The 19,934-nt window shown below is 43.3% G+C and overlaps 1 protein-coding gene across 1 annotated transcript in view; it reads left to right on the top strand.

Annotated features, from left to right (window-relative positions):
• Window positions 1–19,934, top strand: part of LOC149778502 (DBH-like monooxygenase protein 1) — a 40,123-nt gene that overhangs the window by 19,181 nt on the left and 1,008 nt on the right. The window lies entirely within an intron of this gene.

Raw genomic sequence — 19,934 nt, 5'->3', positions numbered from 1 at the left:
CCTGAACATCATTGTTGACACAAGGGTTGAAGATTCAACGTCGGTCCACATGTTGAGGCTCCGAGAATAGGTGAATCAATGCAGTGAACTGCGCTTATTTATAGGGACAGAAAGGATTGAAACGGATTGAGTTCATTCACCAATCCAAACACGCGTTACAGAATTCTGTCAGCCCGCATCCAATCCGAAGAGAGCAGTCTGTGACGTCACGTAGTCAATATAGATTCGCTAGCGCTTGTGTGCAGTCAATCTATGCGATAGTGATTCAACATGACGGAAACTCAGAAAACGATCCAGTGGGGTGCACCAACAGGGGAGACCGCCCAAGGGAACCCGGACTTACTTTCAGAAGAGGTGAATTGGGATTTTGTGGATTTTCTCTCCTCGCAAGAATTTGTTCCGGAACCTTCGTTACCTTCTTCATTACCGCAAGTGGAGAATTTTAGACAGAGACAGAAAGAAGAATTGGAGAAATTTATACAACGACAAAAGGAAGCGGAACAGGCTTTTCTCCTACAGCAACAGCAACAAGAAGAAGAGGTAAGAAAAAAACAACAGCAAGAAGAAGTAGCAGCAAAGAAACAAGAGGGTGAAAATCAAACGGTCACGGTACTGTTGGACATTTTAGCCGAGTTAAGAAGTCTGAAACAAATGTATCAGACTTCTTTATCACGACCGAAGAGAATACGACCTTCCCGAGCCAAACATGTCAACCCTGTGACTAAGCCTACCGTACCACCCTTAGTGATTTCAACCCAATCATTATCATCATCAACATTACGCAGTCCAGAAGTAGGCCTTGGCCGTGGCAAAGGCTTAAGGCAGTTAAAATTGATTGCTTAAACTCACCCCTACACCATGAAGAAAAAAGGCCCTTTTCAGGGCCACCCACATTTCTCGAAAAGAAATACAATTTCAATTTGCCAATAACTCAAAAAAAAAAAAAAACTCACCCATGTTACCCTTTTAGTACGTGTCTGTGTATGAGTGCGTGAGTGTAGCTTCTTATTTTAAAATCACAACTCAAAGACACTTACCTTATATCATTCATTTATTCTTTCCTCCATTTTTTACAATCCAATTCACAATTTATAACACAACACTTTAATAAAAAGTTCATTGATTTCTTCTTTTCTCCTTGTTTAGTCTCTCTGTTTTTTGAATTTCTTCACCGTCACACTCTTTTCCTCTTCTTCCTCCTCGCTTTCTTCCCTTCTTCTTTTTTTCTCCTGTTTCTTTTTCTTCACCTGTCTTCTTTCTTCCTCAGAAGAATCCCTCTCTTCCTCTGAAGAATCCCTCTCTTCTGAAGAATTCCTCTTTTCTTCTGACTCCTCTTGTTTCTTTTTTGGGCAATCTGGAGACCAATGTCCTTTTTCTTTACAATAATAACAGGTATCTTGACTTTTGTCTTTTTTATCCCCTGTTTTTTTTCTTTTTTGACGGTCTGGACACTCTGAAGACCAATGCCCTTTCTTCTGACAGATATAGCAAGTATCTTGACTTTTATCTCTAAAGGAAGGAGAGTAGTCCGTAGGCTGGTCTGAAGAGAATTTTCTAATGACCCCTCGCAAAGCTCTGACGAAACGTTCCATCTGGTTAGTCTCTTCCATCGTTGTGCTCGGCTTGAGAGTGAAATGAACAGTGAAAGGACAAGACACACACCCTTTTATATACGCTGGTCTGCTATGACTATAAAGTAGTTTATGGTGTTTGAACTTGAGTCATTTGACTTTTTGCTTTCAAGATGAAACGATCCCATTCATTCGAGAAGAAAGAAGAAGAAAGTAAGAGGCAGAAACGTGATCTATCGCCTCGTACCAGGGCTGAAATCTTGGCACAAATTCATGCCAGTGATTTTGAAGAGGACATGAGTGAACCAGAATCCGAACCCCCTAAACCAAGTTCATCACCCTTAGTCAACCCTGAAAAGTACTATTCCATTCGAGAGACGGAAAAGCGCTCCTCTAGAAAATTTAGAACCACGGCTTACAAATACACGGTGAAGTTTAAAGATTTCAAGGCTGAAGTGCCGTTAGAGAAAGCAGAAGTGTTCATCACTGAGGTGTGGGATTCTTTGCTCACTGCACTCAAGCGACAATGTCAACCCAAAGAAGACGATCGCTTGAGACTTTCCATACAACACGACGGTTTGAAATCCCCTGTTTGGATCGAGTTTAGCACCCCTGCAGAATTAACTGCTTCCAAAGTCATGGACAAGATTCAACACGTACAACAATCTAATGATCAGTTTGACATCACCGATGGTAAAGCCACACTGGACATGACCCACGTCTCTCCTCCTCAAGGGACTGGACGCAAAAAGATGTTATTGGTGGACGACCTTCGCAACACCAAAACAAGTCTCGTCCGAATTAAGAACCCTCATGACCAGATGTGTTTAGCTCGTGCCATCGTGGTGGGACGAACCTATGCCAACAAGAACGACACGGTAGAATGGAAAAGAACCTGGGACACTATTCAACGTTCCGACCGAGCCAAACAACGAAACGAAGCAGAACTCCTGTTACAACAAGCCGGACTGTCCAAAGACGCACCCTGTGACATTCCTGAGATGCAAAAATTGCAAGATACCCTAGCTCCACGCTACACCTTGAAAGTGCACCCTCAAGAAGTGCGCGGACCTCTGTTGTTTCGAGGCCAAGACTTTAAGGACGGAAAATACATTCACCTTTATCATCACGATGAACATTTCGATACCATTACCAGTATCACCGGATTCCTGAAATACAGTTATTACTGTGAGAAATGTGACCATGGTTATAACAATCGAGAGCAACACAAGCATTGTGGATCGAAATGCACAGGATGTTTGGCCTCTTCACCCTGTCTGAGCGAAGAACCAGTGACTTGTTCCACTTGTCTGCGCACGTTTGTCAGCCCTACCTGTTACCAACAACATCTGAAAACGCAAGGTTCACAGAAGAAATGCGCTTGTCAACTGCTGAGATTGTGCTCTACGTGTGAACAAGTCATACGTACCAATAATACCAAGGCACACGTATGTTCAGGAAAGAAAAAATGTCACATTTGTCACCACATCGTGGACTTGGAACACCAATGTTACGTGCAAAAATACCAACCCCCACCAGAGAAAGAGGACGGTCACAAGAAGAAAGGTAATTTCATCTTTTTCGATTTCGAATGCATGCAAGAAACCGGCATTCACATTCCTAATTTCTGCGTGGCTCATCGAGCGTGCGAGAAGTGCATTCAAGAACCTATCTTCAGTCATTGCCCTCACTGCAGCAAGATACCCGGAGGGCGTGAAAAAATCTTTCGGGGACCAAACACGTTAGCCGATTTTGCCCAATGGGTTTTAGACCCCGTCGACAAGACGTGGAGCCAAGAGGACATCGAACGTTACGGAGATTGTCATCGTCATGCCACGGTGATGGCTCACAATTTCTTCGGATACGATGGACAGTTTCTTTTGAGGTACTATACGGAACAAGGCACCGAGCGTCCTAAAGTGACTTTGAACGGAGCCAAAATCATTTTCATGCAAGTGGGACAAGTACAGTTTAAAGATTCGATGAGCTATTTGGCCATGCCTTTGAGTCGAATGCCTAAAACGTTTGGAATGACAGAAATGGCTAAAGGGTACTTTCCACACTTTTTCAATACGGAAGCCAATCAACACGCCGTTCTACCCCATTTACCTGAGGCTCACTATTACGACCCCGACAACATGCGTACCGAACAACGAGAAGCTTTCTACGCTTGGTACCAGGCTCACGCCTCGGACCCTTTCGACTTTCAGGAAGAAATGCTATAGTATTGTCGTTCCGACGTGGACATTTTACGGCGTTGCTGTGGAAAATTTCGAGAACTGTTCATGGAACACGGAGGGGTCGATCCTTTGAAAGAAGCTTGCACCATTGCCAAAGCGTGTTCCTTAGTGTATCGACAACGATTCATGCCTGAAAAGACCGTGGCTGTCATCAGCCCTCAAACGACCCACTATGTCAAACGTCAATACTCGGTCAAAGCCCTACGTTGGTTACATTACTTGTGCGACAAGGAAGACAAGTGGATTCAGCATGCTCGCAACGGAGGGGGCGAAAAGACCATCGGAACGTATTCGGTCGATGGCTGGGACTTAGAAAACCCCAAGATCGTGTACGAGTTTAACGGTTGCTTATTTCACGGATGTCCCGTCTGTTACCCTGACCGTAGCACTAAAAATCAGTTTTTGCAACGAACCATGGAAGACTTGTACCAGGACACTTGTCAGCGACGCCTAAAGTTGGAACAGGAAGGATACCAAGTGGTGGAAATGTGGGAACACGAGTACGATCACCGTATGAAAACCGATCCCGAGTTTAAACGCCTCGTGGAAAGTTACCAGTTCATGGACCCGCTGAACCCGAGGGATAGTTTGTACGGAGGAAGGACCAATGCCACCTGTTTGCTGTACCAAGCCGACGAAGAGAAAGGAGAAGAAATCAAATACTTGGACGTGAGTTCGCTGTATCCCTACGTGTGCAAATATTGTCACTTTCCTGCAGGGCACCCGCATTTGCTGACGGAACACATCGACCTGAAAAACATTCGACAATACGAAGGCTTGATCAAGTGCAAAGTTTTGCCTCCCACGAACCTATACCATCCCGTCTTACCTCACCATTGTCAAGGCAAACTGATGTTTCCCTTGTGCCGTACTTGTGCCGAAACGTGCAACCAAGACCAACCTTGTCAGTACAGCCAGGAAGAACGTGCCTTGACGGGAACCTGGGTCAGCGTAGAATTGTTCAAAGCTATGGACATGGGATACCAACTGTTAGAAGTGTACGAAATTTGCCACTTTCCCAAGACACAACAATACCGCAAGGGTGACCCTACTCAGAAAGGCATTTTCGCCGACTACGTGGATGCCTTTTTGAAACTGAAGCAAGAAGCCAGCGGCTATCCTTCCTGGTGTCACACTCCCGAAGACCAAATACAATTCAAAGAGAAATACTACGAACAAGAAGGCATCACTTTAGACCACATCGAGAAAAACGAAGGCAGGCGATCGTTTGCCAAAGTGATGTTAAATTGCTTGTGGGGTAAAATGGCACAACGACCGTGTTTACCCAAGACGGAATATTTGACAGAACCTTCCCGCTACTTCCAGATGATTCACGACAAAACCAAATACATGAAACACGTGGACGTCGTTCGAGAGAATTTGATCTTGGTCAATTACGAAGAAGATCTGGACTTTGTACAAGACGACCCTTTTGGAAATGTCATCATTGCGGCTTACGTGACAGCCCATGCTCGCTTAAAATTGTACGAAGCTTTAGAACTGTTAGGGGAACGCGTCCTGTACTTTGACACGGACAGTTGCATTTACATCCATCACCCGATTCAACATCACCCTAACATCGAAGGAGACCGTTTAGGAGCTTGGACAGACGAACATCCCGACGACAAGATTCTAAGTTTCGTCAGTGGCGGTCCCAAAAATTACGGCTACGAATACCGTTACAAACAAGGAGAAGTGCACACGACGTGCAAAGTGAAAGGACTGACTCTGAATTATCGTACCAGTCGAGTGGTCAACTTTGGGGTATTGAAAGAAGCCTTGCAATCGGGAGAGGATGGAAACTTTAAAGTGACCACTCACCAACCTAACAAGATTGTACGTTTACCCACTCACCACATCGTCAGCCGACCCTTGGAAAAAGTCTATCAAATCGTGTACCAGAAGCGAGTGCGACTTCCCAATCACTTTACCTTACCGTACGGTCACGTCGGTATTGGTCTGTATATAAAAAGGAACCCTAGGCAAGATCGATAGTTCATTGGGACTACCAAGACCGAGCGAACAAGATGAATACTTTGAAAGAGACATCGTTCCAGTTTGGGGATTGTAAAAAAGTTGTATCTTCCTCTAGTGTGACTAATACTGGATGGATAAGACCCAGGCATTGCGACGGAAAATGTCCGGAAGGAAACTGCGATTGTCCATGTGGTTACCATTGTAATTGCGTAACGGAGTTTGCAGACGAGTGCGATTGTGAGCCTTGCGATGTGTACGATGCTGTACGTTGTGACCTGAGCGATGCCGTAAAGCATCATGGGAACTTTAGTGTCCCTACCCCTATCATGGAAAGCGATGCTGTGCGTGTCAAACCTGTGGGATGCGAAAGTGATGCCGCTCGTCCTCTTGGACATTTTACTGGGTTTCGTTTTAAAGGGGAATGTCCACCTTCACGTCTACCCCCCTACGGATGTCATCCAGCCCTGAGCAAACTCCTACCCATGTCACTCAACCCTCATCGAAACGAACCTGTGAAAAACGAATATTCGTTTCCTGTGCGTTTGTCGGAATACTGCGACTTTGAAAATCATCTTCAATCGTTCAAAGGAAAATGGCCAAAGTATCTGGGAGGACCGACCCCCGAAGAATTAGCCAGAGCCGGATTTTTCTACTTGGGCGAAGGAGATAAAGTCAGGTGCTTCAGTTGCGATGTGACACTTCACCACTGGGAACCGCAAGATTCGGCCTACGTAGAACATGCTCGATTGTCACCGAATTGTCATTACTTACCTTTAGGGGGACCGAGACATTGAAGTAACTTTTTACCATAATAATCTGTTCATGGATACTTTACAAGAGAACATTCGTGCTTTGCCTGTGGAGTTGAGAGAACGCATTTATCGAGAACTGGTCAAAATACAAGTGAAACGTAAAGAACAATTGCATCCGATACGTCACCGGTGTTTGAACCACTGGTACCTGAAGGCTATACAAGGACTGATTCAATTGAAAGTGTTCCATTGGACAGACATTGATCAACGATCCTCTAGTTTTAAAAAGGATTGGTTTGGTATGGACGATTGTAGTTACATCATTGTAAACGTACTGCATCGAATTCCAGAGGAAGAGTTAACGAATTACCAACATCTTTCACGCAATGTCAACTTAGTGAAAGAGGAAACTTCTGAACGAATTGTAATGTGTAGATTAGTGACTCAACGATTTAAATTCGACACTGAAGCGAAACCATGTTTGTGCAAAGAGTACATTTCTTGTGTCAGACCAAAGAGGATTTAGTATGACCTATTCATGGATACTTTGCTAGAGAACATTCGTGCTTTGCCTGTGGAGTTGAGAGAACGCATTTACCGAGAACTGATCAAAATACAAGTGAAACGCAAACTCAGAGTGATTCATCCGTTTTTAAATTATGCTATGTTGCAAAGTACAAGAAGACTGATTATGAGTGGATATTACATTAGGCACAAAGTTAAACGAGGCTATTGGCTACCACCCAGCGATTCCAAAAACAGTGTATATACTTATGGATACTTTACAAGAGTACATTTTGGGCTTGCCTGAGGAGTTGAGAGAAAGGATTTACCGAGAGCTAGTCAAAATACAAGTCAAACGTAAAGAACAATTGCATCCGTTACGTCACCAGATCTTTAACCACTGGTACCTGAATGGTATAAGAGGACTGATTCGTCAGAAATTTTTTCACTGGTCAGACCTTGTTGAATACTTTCAGTATATGAATGATGATGATGGGCTAGACGTTCGTAATTTTGGTTACTTGGAGATTCACTTACTGCAACGTATTGAGGAAGACGAGTTAAAGGATTACCAACATTTGTTACATGGAATCTGCTTAGAAAAAGACGAAACATCTAGACAAACTCTGACGTTTCAGTTACAGTATGTAACATTTAAATTCCCTACTGGAGAACGAACGTGTTTGGTTAGAAATTACCTTTATTGTTACCGAAACAAAGACACTATAAAATCAAGTTGCCATGCCACGGATTATGTCACATATCATTCAACAGATTCCGTGGAAGGAACTCAATGACCATATTCAAACCGTGGATCATTACCATCGATTATTACAAGAACTGTATCCGTTCAATTTGGGACGACAAGTGGTGTGTGTCTTAGTGACTTGTTTTTTGGGATTTCGTTTACCAGCCGATTCTTTGTGGACTCTTTACGATCAGTACTTACCACCTCCATGGCCTTAAATGGTCAAGAAAAACTCCTTTTGCTCAAAGCCTTGCGTTTTCATCTGGATACTTCTCGACCTCAACAGGAAAAAAAGATTCGTCAACTTTTAGCTACCCAAGACGTGTATGACGATGTGTGTGTAGCTTGTGACTTACATCCCCATTGGACAGATGTCCGTGCCTGGAAAGAATGGGATTTTGAGGCTTGGACCCAAGAAGAGGCCCAGTATGCACGAGAGTTGTTCAAGGAAAAAAGTTACTTTTCAACCCGTGTTAGTGACGGTGCCAGAAGAACCCGTCACCCAGGACAGGACTGTCGTGGACAGACCTGAAAGACCCTTTCGGGAGGACACTTGTGTGACCTTACCCCCTACTATAGAACTGGTTAGAACATTACCCAAAACATGTGGTTGTTGTACAGACACTTGTGTTTATTCCACGTTCATCGTTATCATGTGCCTTTTATCCTTGTACTTAAGCCTTTGGCTTTTATGTATTTTTGTCTTTCGTATTCATGTTTGAAAAAAAAAATATTCAATAAACGTGTTCTGAAAAAGTATATGAACTCTTGTCTTGTTTGTTTTTCGTGTCACAAGTGACATTTCTCACACCATGGCTACCTCTACTGTCTCTGCTCCCTCTTCCTCTACTGTCAAAGTCATCGACGAACACTTAGATCGTGCCAGTTGGGAGGCTTTGTATCTTCGCCATCCCTTTAACATGCTCATTGCTGGACCTAGCGGTTCAGGCAAAACCGAATTCGTCAAACATCATTTGATCGATCGGCCCCCTCAACGAATCGTGTGGTGTTACAAAGAGTGGCAATCAGCGTACAGCCTCTTGCGAGAAAGTCAAGGCGATTCCATCGTGTTTGTGGAAGGCATTCCTAAAGAAGACGACGGCATCGTCTCTGACTCCCGTCTAACCCATTTGGTCATTTTCGACGACATGTTAGGAGAAGACGAAGAAGAAATTAAATTGTGGTTCACGCGCAAAGGGCATCACCGTAATGCCAGTGTCGTTTACATCACCCAAAATTTGTTTCAACAAAGTAAAGCCCATCGCACCATCAGTCTCAATGCGCATTACGTGGTCTTGTTTAAAAGCCCTCGAGATAAATCGCAAGTGCAAGTCTTAGCCAAACAGTTAGGAACGCCTTGGCTGACTCAGGTGTACGACGATGCCACTCAAACGCCACACGCCTATTTACTCGTCGATTTGAAACCTACGACCCCCGAGGATTTGCGATTTCGTACCCACTTGTTTCACCACTGGTGCCAAGACGGAGGGCCTGTCCTGTACACGTCTCCGTCCTCGACTTCATTTCACTCCCCATGAAAAAAATCTATAAAAACCTCAGACCCTTTTTCGTCTGTCTCACACAGTGTGAACATGACGTCCCTTCAGTCGCATCTTCCCGTCAAATTGATTCGTGCCTTGTATGGCATCAGTCGAGAAAAAGATCCACAAACACGAGCCCGTGTCTTAGAAGCTAGTCTCAAAGAAGTCTTACGATGGTTCACGGTGACGGCACGTCAATTACTCCAAGGAATCATTCAGATTCCTCATCAAACCCAACGCTTTTTCGATCGAAACAAAGTCGCTTTGGTCCAACTGGCCGATCCCCGCATCGACACTCAAACCAAAAAACAAATCATTTTGAAACCTGGAGGGAGCGGTACTTTAGGAGGGGTCATCATTCGCTCACTCTTAAGATGGGATCCTAATGCCCCCAAAGTTATCCCCAAGACAAAAGTCCAACGAAGCCCCAAGAAGAAAAAGAAAAAGACCAGGTCCCCAAGAAGAATAACTTCTCCAGTGGCAGGACCCTCCTCTTACCAGACACCACCCCGGAAAAAGAAAAGAAGCCCCAAGAAAAAGAAACAGAGAAAAAGTCCCCAGAAAAAGAAAAGTCCACAGAAGAAGAAAACTAGTCGCAAGAGAGGCACTTCGGCCAGGACGCAACCTTACACTCGCAAGCCACGACCTGCCACAGCGTCTCCGGCAGCCTCACGTTTGTCCACTTCTCCGTTGATGTCACCAGGAACTGAAGAGTACTTGGAGACGTTGATTACACCAAGAACTTCTCCGTTGATGACCCCCAAAAGAACTTCCCCAGTGGCAGGACCTTCCAATTTAGCGGCAGTGGCTGCTGCTCACAAAGTACCTTCTCCCAAAATCAAAGTCCATGAAAGATCGGGCATGTTACAAAGTTTACTGGATTTGTCCAAGCAAGAACTGGCTCGATTTAGTCCGTTGCGTACCCCTGCACGACGTGTCATGCCTGTCCTCAAACTGATACGACGTAAAGACAATCAGTGGCGACGCGTTCCAGTATAAAAAAGGCCTGTGACCAAGTAGGGTATCAGTGTTTTTTCGGTGCTCCTGAAGACTCAAAGATGTCACCCTCCAGAAAACCCCAAGGAAAGAAAAGGAAAGGACTGCCACCACGTTTAGCCAAACATGGGGACATGTTATCTGTCCTGTCCAAAGCTTCTCCACCCCTACAAAAAAAACTCATTCAAACAGCCTCCAAAGAGGTCATCGATACCGTGTGCGAATGTTGTTTGAACGTTTTGAAAGGCACGATCCCTTTGTCCAAACACCAGAAACAATGCTTAAGCAAACATCGTCACGTTCTTCGCCAAATGGTTCGAAAGAAAATTCCCATTCGTCAAAAAAAGAAGATGTTAGTGCAACGTGGAGGCATTTTGCCCCTCTTGTTAGGTCCCATACTGAAAGGAGTCTTGGGAACCATGTTGGGAGGACTGATGGGAGCAAGATAAAAAGGCCTTCGGAAGTCCCAAGATCTCAGAATTCACCCCTGACAACCCCATGGAAGGACGAAAACTAGCTTTAGTGCCTTACAAACGATGGATGGAATACCATCGGTGGCAAGAACAACGCACCCCGCATTTACCTCCCAATCCCAATTTGAGCGAGATGTCCCAGTTACAACACGAATTGCAATCCTTGATGGATCGCCAAGATTTGTCCGAAACAGAAAAATCGCAAAAGTACGGTCAACTCTTGCAACGAATACAACTCTTTCACCAGAAAGCTTTAGACGAAACAGCTCTACCCACTTTGAAAGATTTTAAGACCTTGATGAAAAGTCCAGCACCATCACCAGTACCAGTACCAGTACCACCACTACCCGTGACCAAGACAGAAAAAGAAGAAGAAGAAGAAGGGTTTCAAACTCCACCAGAAAAAGTACGCAAGTTAACAACACCACCTACCTCCAGAATTGGATGGATTAAAAAGATGATGGCCACCCCTTCTTCCTCACAAGAGAAAAAGAAGGTGAAGACAGAAGTGAAGACAGAAGTGAAACAAGAACCGATATCCCCCGCTCAGACATCCTCCTCCTCTTCGACACCTATTGCTGGCCGCACACGCAAAGCCTTGCAATCCAAGAAAATACCCCAAGAGAAAAAGAGTAGCCTCTTCCAAGAGTGGGTACCTTATTAACACACCAACACAAAAAATGGAAAAAGTCTTAGCTAGCATTTACTACGATCCCTCGCATCCTGCAGGTTACGCAGGAGTTCAAAAATTGTATCGTGCTGCCAAAACGCGACTGAAAAGTCTCCGTTTACCTCAAGTGCAACGATGGTTACAAGAACAAGCTACCTACACTTTGCACAAACCCATTCGACGCAAGTTTGCCAGAAGTCGCACCCGAGTGGAAGGCATCGATCATCAATGGCAAGCCGATTTAGCCGATGTCTCTCATTTGGCCAGCTACAATCGTGGTTACAAATATTTGTTTTGTGTCATCGACGTCTTTTCCAAATTTGCCTGGGTCGTGCCCTTGACTTCCAAATCGAGCAGCGAGTTAGTGCGAGCCCTGCAACGGGTGTTGAAACAAAGCGGTCGTCGCCCTCTTCGATGGCAAACGGACAAAGGCACCGAATTTCTGAACCAAGCTTTCCAAAAAGAATTAAAGAAACGTGACATTCATTTTTTTACCACCGAGAATCCCGAAACCAAAGCCAGCATCGTGGAACGTTTTCAACGCACTTTGAAAGAACGCATGTGGAAATATTTTACGCATCACCACACTCTGAAGTACATCGACATCTTACCGCACCTGGTGCAAGCGTACAACCAATCTTACCATCGAAGCATCGAACGTGCCCCGCAAGACGTGACTCCTGAGAACGAAGTGCTGGTGTTTGAGCGTCTGTTTGGTACGTCCCCGACGAGGGCTGTCCCCGAGAAAAGTGGAGTGTTGGCCGTAGGAGATTGGGTGCGCATTGGCAAAACCAAACGCATTTTCGACAAAGGTTACTTACCTAACTGGACGACCGAATTATTTCGCGTCACTGGACGAGTGCATGGCCGTCATCCTGCCGTCTATAAATTGGAAGACATGAACGGAGAAGTGCTCAAAGGAACGTTTTATTTGCCCGAGTTACAACGTGTGACCAAAAAAGAAGACGACGTGTACGACATCGAAAGCATTCTCGAACGCAGAACCCGTAAAGTGGGCAAACGACGTGTCAAAGAAGTCAAAGTACGTTGGAAAGGATATCCACCCAGTTTCGATTCTTGGATCGACGCTTCGCAAGTCATCGACTATAAAAAGAAGAAGTGACCATCATGCCCTTTCAAACATCAGACGCAGCTACGTCGACCAGTCCTTCTTCCCCTAGTTCTTCTGTGCAAGATTTACAAAAACAACCCTTGTGGGTGTGGTGTGGAGAACGTGTGCCTAAAACGCAAATCGTCTTTTTCTGCCAAATCTTCGTGGTGTATTGTGTCATCGGGGCAGCCATCGCCAATTTGAGTTTGCAACAAGGAGACAAACAATTGTGGACCATTTTATTGAGCAGTTGCATCGGTTACCTGCTTCCCAATCCCTCCCTGAAATTCTCCTCGAACGGGAACGTTGTGTCCAGTGCCAGTGCCAGTCACCACTCCAACAACCACAACCAGAACCCCATTTTGGGCGGAGACACGCCTCTGACGTCCATTAATAACCCCTCGGACAGCCACAGAACTCTGGAATTATGAGTCACCAAAACCAATTTTACTTAACCTTACCCAGTGACAGTTCCATGGAGGTGTTTCCCCACAACACGTTGTGCTGTTACACGGCCAAATTACCTCAGACCATCTCCTTAGATCACGAAGCCCATTGGGAAGTGGCTTTAGGAGAAATGATTCACCCGACCCAAGTCCTCAATGTCCTTCCCAATCAAAATGTTTTTGATGTGGAAGTTCATGACGAACAATTGCAACAGTACTTGGATACCTATGGCAAATATGACAAGAAAACCCCTGGCACAAAAAATCAAAAGTACACCACCTATCACTTGTTCATTCCCCCAGGGTATTATTTTAGTGGTCAACATTTGGTGAGCACCATTACCTCCAGGTTTAATGTCGTGTTTCTGAAAGCTTTGGAAAGTGTCAAAAAAAGTGTCACCATGGAATACCACAAAGCAGCTCGTCGCTTCTTGATGAAATTTGACGGGAGTAAAATCCTGTCCATTTTATTTTGTCCTGAATTGTTTGACATGTTGGGCGGAGACATGGACATGAGAATGGCCATGATGAAGAAAAACGAATTACCCATCGTTTACGACAACGAGTCTTTTAGCAAGTTATTTCGTGCCCCGGTAGAACTGAACCAAGGACTGAATTTGATGTTTGTGTACTCCGATGTGGTGGAGTATAACGTGGTGGGACACACCTCCGTACCGTTACTGCGTGTCATTCCTTTCAAAGTAGATTCTGCCACGGGCGCTGACGAGGAAGGTGGAAACACTTACCACGTCCACCGCGAATTTGTCCATCCTCACTATTTGCCTGTCAGTAAGTCGTATTTGGACACGGTCAACATTACTATAAAAGGAGATCTGGGACAAAATATTCCATTCACCAAAGGAAAAGTCACGGTGAAAATCCATTTTCGAAAACGGTTCTCTCACGAATCGTAAGTAAGTCATGTATCCAGTGTACCGAGGGGTTGCACGACAGCGAGGACACGGTTTAGGAGACATGTTAAAATCGGCCTTTCGTTCGGTGGCCCCGGTGTTGAAACCGATGGTGACACGCGGATTGCACGCCTTGAAAGATGCGGCACTGACGCAAGGCAAAGAATTTCTCCAAAATGTCATCATCGACAAACAAAACCCTAAAGAAGCCTTCATGAGGGCAGGCAAAAATGTCTTGCTGCAAACGGGCAAAGACATTTTGGGCCGACGAGACACACCTATAAATGGCCTGCACGCTACCGAGTCAGGCATTCAGCAAGGACAAGGCAGAAAGAGACGACGAAGAAAACACCCTTTCACCAGACTTCAAGTGAGAAAGGCCAAGAAAAGAAGAACCGTTCGAGACTTAGACGTTTTCGATTATTGAGAAAGAGAAAAAAATGATGCACCGAGAGTCTTGCGCTTGTTCCAAGACGGAACTGGACCTGTTTGCCATGCCCCCCACGATGATGACCATGCAAGAATCCCAGTGGGTGGAATTTCATCCCGTCTCCTCTTTGACGGAATCAGCTCCCATCGAGTTTGAAATCAAAGGACAACCCGAAGATTACATCGATCTGAATAGCAGTTACCTGTATTTGAAAGTGAAAGTGATCAAAACGGACAACACCAATCCAGGAGGCGATGCTAGAGTAGCTCCTGTCAACAATTTCATGCATTCCTTATTTAGCGAAGTGGACTTGTACTTGAATAACAAACTGGTCAGCAGCAGCATGGATACTTACCCATATCGTGCCTACTTGGAAAATCTCTTGACGTACGGAAAAGAAGCCAAGAATACTCATCTGGATGCTTGCGTGGTATGGAAACCTGACACAGCAGGTGTAGGCACGTTTAGCGACACAGTCCTGACAGAAGATGACAATCCTCACAATGTGGGGTTTAACGACCGTCGTAAGAAAATTCTGCAAGGGCGAAGTTTAGAACTGATGGATCGTTTGCATTTGGACATGTGGTTACAAGAAAAGTATTTGCTCAACGGGGTGGATATCCGTCTGAGACTGAATCGTAGCAGTGCCACTTTCCATTTGATGGCCCATGCCAACGAATACAAAACTATCATTCAAGAAGCCCGACTTTACGTGCGTCGTGTGGAAGTGTTACCTAAAGTGGGAAACGACGTCAGTCAGACGTTGAGCAGAACGACTGCCAAGTATCCGATACGACGCGTAGAAGTGAAAACGTTCACCATTCCTGCTGGACAGCGATCTATGATCGAAGATCATCTGTTCCAAGGACAGTTACCCAAACGTTTGATTGTTGGTATCGTCAGGAATTCAGCCTTCAACGGAACCCACGATCAAAATCCTTTTGAGTTTCAACATTACAATGTGTCCAAGATCGAAGTCAGTCGCGACGGCAAGACCTTGTGTACCCGACCCTTTGAGCCCAACTTTGGTGTCGCAAAGAATTATTTGAGATCGTACTTGTCCCTGTACGAAGCCACGGGACAGTTAGGAACCAACACCAGTCACGGTATTTCGTACGAAGATTATGCAGGAGGCTATGCTTTGTGGGGTTTGATTTCACTCCAGACCAAGGCAGCGACGAGGGACATTTCCACCCTATAAAATCAGGCCAGATTCGTGTGGAACTTCAGTTTGCAAATCCACCTCCAGATCACACAGTGAACGTCATCCTGTATGCAGAATTTGACAATACCATAGAAATCAACAGTTTGAGAGAAGTCATTCTAGATTACTAGAAGTCATGGAAGACTGTTATCCCTCTTTACCTAGTGGAGAAACTTTGGACATGAAATGTGAGGAGACTCTGGAAGAAGAAGTGATCATAATGAAGTCGAGATGGCCAGAACAAGAAGCCCATTTAGTCTCCTGTTTTGCCAAACACTTGGTCGATAAAATGGCGGAATTGATCAAGAAAAATTGCTATGGATGTCAAAACGATCAGCCCAGTCAAATTCAACACGATAAATGCCTAATGTTAAGTCAAGAAGAAAAATTGGACGAGTATCTGGACGAAGCTTGGAGTCTCATCTCGAACAAAGACGTGTTGCACCAGTGGTATAAAGACTTGCGTGAACATTCTTGTCCACCATTAACCACTCAAGAGATCCATCGTATCGAAGCTCTCCTGAATCAGAGTGAGGAAACAGAACGAATAACCGTTTATTCGTCAGACATTTTCAAGCAAAAAGTCAGGATCGAATTGACGACGTATTACCTGTGAAGAAGAAGAAAAAAAACACACACAAATCAATGGATACCTGGGAACTTTATTACCTTTTGAACCACAGTTCGTATACGGCTTCTTGGAATCCTGTCGTCTGTGCTAAAGATGAACTCCCTCATCGCAAACCTAAAGACCATCAAGCTTACGTGATCAACACGGACGACAGTCATCTCCCAGGAACCCACTGGGTAGCCGTCTACTTTCCTCAAGAAGGATGTGTGGAATATTTCGATTCGTATGGATTGCCCCCTTTGGAAGACGATATCATTGACTTTATGAGAAGAAATGCTCAGACCACCCGATTCAATAATGTGAAATTACAAGGCACAGATTCCTTGGTGTGTGGACAATATTGTGTGTATTTTCTGCATCATCGCAGCCTGGGCTATTCCTTAGAACATTTAGTGACTCATTTCGATCCTCGTTCTTCTGCTAGAAACGATGTGAAAGTAGATCGATGGTTTTGTGACCATTATGCTTATCTTTTGTCTCAAGCTAGGAAACGTAGTGTCCATCAATGGCCTAATGATTTCCAACAGTGGAAATCACAATTTCATTCACAACGTTGTCAGCCCTGTTCTAAGTACATTGTTAATTGAGAAAAAAATGTTTGTGATTTGAAAAAAATGTTTGATGTTATAGTGTTATATTATTGTTAAAAATGTTAGAGTTGTTGTTTAGTGTTAAGTGATTTTTGAATAAAAAATGTTGTGTTTTGAAAAAATGCTTTTGTGGTTTGTTTAGCTATAAGAATGTTGGATTGATGCTCTTTCATTTCTTACTATCCCTCTCATGAACGTTGCGGCTCGAAAAACCGTGTGGGGGATGTTTTCCTTCACGTCCGCGCTTTAACTTTAAGAACCGGGTTGTTCCCAGTCTAGCCATCCATTGTCGACTCATCCTCCTAAGAAGATGTGCTCCAAACTAGCTAAGCTCAACGAAGCCTACGTGAATCTGCATAGGGTCAGACACAGTCTGATACCGAAACCAGAAGAAATAGAGAATGTGAGAATGTTAAAAATCACTGAAGACCTGATAGAAGAGCTCTTCAGAGAAGAAATGAACAGGGAAAAAGAAGAATGGACAGAGAAGTACAGACTTCAGAGACAGCAGCAACAGCAGCAACAACAGCAACAGCAACAGCAGCAGCAGCAGCAGCAACCTGAAGCTGACAGAGGCTTTGTCGATTGTCGTATCGACACCAAAGAGTTCTTCTTCTCTTTCCGAAGAAGCAGACCTATTGCCAGAAAGTCTATCCTCAGAGGACATCGCATTCTTAGAAACTAAAAAAGAATGCCATAGCAAAAAAAACAAAAAAACAGCCCTTTTCAGGGCTACCCAATACTCTAGAAAAGAAATAACGATCGATTTGCCAATGTGTGTAGGTAGAGTAGTGTGAATATAAACACTAACTCTTTCTTAAAAAATGTGAGGGTATGAGATTGTGTGTTTGTGTGATTGTGTTTGTAAGTGATAAAATAGGTTGGTGTGGATAGTAGATTAAAATGATGTTTGTTTGTTTGTTTTTTTTTTGGCTGTTAGAGGTGTATATTTGGGGTTAGATTGTATTGCTTTGCGTATGTGGATAGTCTATTGAAGTGATTTATAAAAATTTTACAATAGTGATGGGTAGCATAAAAAAGTGAGCGAGTGTTTCTTTTAGGTCCGCGCGTTGTTGTTTTTTTTTTGGTCATGATCTAGGTAAGATGAATTTTATGTCCAGGCCAGGACGGTGCAACCATTAGATAGGTGCATCAGGAGTTCAAAAAACAGCCCTTTTCAGGGCTACCCAATACTCTAGAAAAGAAATAACGATCAATTTGCCAATGTGTGTAGGTAGAGTAGTGTGTATATAAACACTAACTCTTTTTTAAGATAGTGTGAGGGTATGCGTTTGTGTGTTTGTGTGTTTTTGTTTGTAAGAGCTAAGGTATGTTTGTGTGAATAGTAGATTATGGGTTTCTTTATTGCTTCTTAGCGTATGTGGAGAGTATAGTTAGGGTTTTATTATATGAAATGAGAAAGTAGGGGGATGTTTTCCTTCACGTCCGCGCGATGTTGGGTCATGATCTAGGTAAGATCCATTTTATGTTTTTTAGGGGGATGTTTTCCATCACGTCCGCGCTTTCAGTATAAGAACCCACCACGTTCTTCGTTGGAACCATTCTACAAAGAAGATTGCTTGTAACCAAATGGACAAGATGCAAACCTTGCAAGAGGTTTTAGACAACTTAGGAATAATGGAACAGATGCTATTAAGACTGGTTGAAGACCATTATTCCTATAGTCCCCATCGTGTGAAGATGGAAATTAATAACTTAAGGAAAGCAAAGGACAAGATTAGTGGTGTCATGAAAGAGATCAAGGAGGAGAAGGAGGATGAAGAGGAAAGAATAAGAATACGCAAATGGAACGAAAAAATTGAAAAAGAAGAAGAAAATGAAAAGAGGAAGAAAGAAGAGGAGGAAGAGAAGGAGAAAGAAGAGGAGGAGAAGAAAAAAAAGAAAGAGAAGAAGAGTGTAGGAGATAAAATAAGAAGTTGGTGGAGGAAAAGAAGAAATTAGAAGAAGAAGAAGAAGAAAACCCAAAGGCCCTTTTCAGGGCCAGCCATATTTCTCGAAAAGAGATAGCCTTTCAATTGCCTACCCCTTTTTTATTTTATTTCATTTTTTTAAAAAAATTTAAAAAAAAAATCCCATGTTAAATTCCCCTTGTCCGTAGAGTGACCCACGATTTATTCCTATGTTAAATTCCCCTTGTCCGTAGAGTGACCCACGATTTATTCCCATGTTAAATTCCCCTTGTCCGTAGAGTGACCCACGATTTATTCCCATGTTAAATTCCCCTTGTCCGTAGAGTGCCCCACGATTTTTCTCCATGTTAAATTTCCATTGTCCGTAGAGTGCCCCAGGGGTGTTTTTAATGCTAATTCCCATTGTCCGTAGGGTGCCCCCCTTCACTACTCACGTCATCTGTACATTACGCCAAATTATGTTTCTAGTAACATGTATTGAATAGTTTGAGAATAGCCATATACAACAATTAAAAGTGAACAAAGGTTCGTTTAAGTATACGTTGACAAGACTTTGAATGCGCACAATTTGCAAAGAGTATACAAAGTAAAGAAATCCGTTGAGAAAATCGTATTATACATGTAACTATTGAGATGATGAAGCGGATGTTACTACAATGTCATTATTACCTTGCGGAAAATGGTATCATTGAAAATAAAAGTATACATTTCATTGATTGTGCATTTTCGAAGTAATGTCGATTATATTAGACACTTTCATAGCACTTCTGAACGTGTACACTAGGCAGTTAGGTATTCATCACGTTAAAAGGTGAGAATAATATAGCGCTAAGTGCAATTAATAATAAATAATTAGGCTGTACGTGTTAGTCCCGGTTATATATATATATATATATATATATATATATATATATATATATATATATATATATATATATATATATATATATATATATATATATATATATGTGAAAATTAATTAATACATTTTAATGAATTAGTATTGGAGAATGCAGATTTGTAACTGTTTGACATTATAAGTCCTTCATCTATTCATATCGACTTTGGAGGTTATATTTAAAGACTAACTTGCTTTGTTGACTACAAATCTATTAATGGTTGTCTGTAGAAAAAAAGTTATTCCCAAGGTGTTAAGTATAATTGTACTTGAACTACAACAAACAGAGATATTAAGGTATATGAACGTG

The sequence above is a fragment of the Sinohyriopsis cumingii genome, chromosome 17 (assembly GCF_028554795.1).
Source record: "Sinohyriopsis cumingii isolate HCF-2022 chromosome 17, ASM2855479v2, whole genome shotgun sequence".
Classification (NCBI taxonomy): Eukaryota; Metazoa; Mollusca; class Bivalvia; order Unionida; family Unionidae; genus Sinohyriopsis; species Sinohyriopsis cumingii.
Note: the sequence above shows the minus strand (reverse complement) of the source record. Positions and strands in the feature narration are given on the sequence as shown.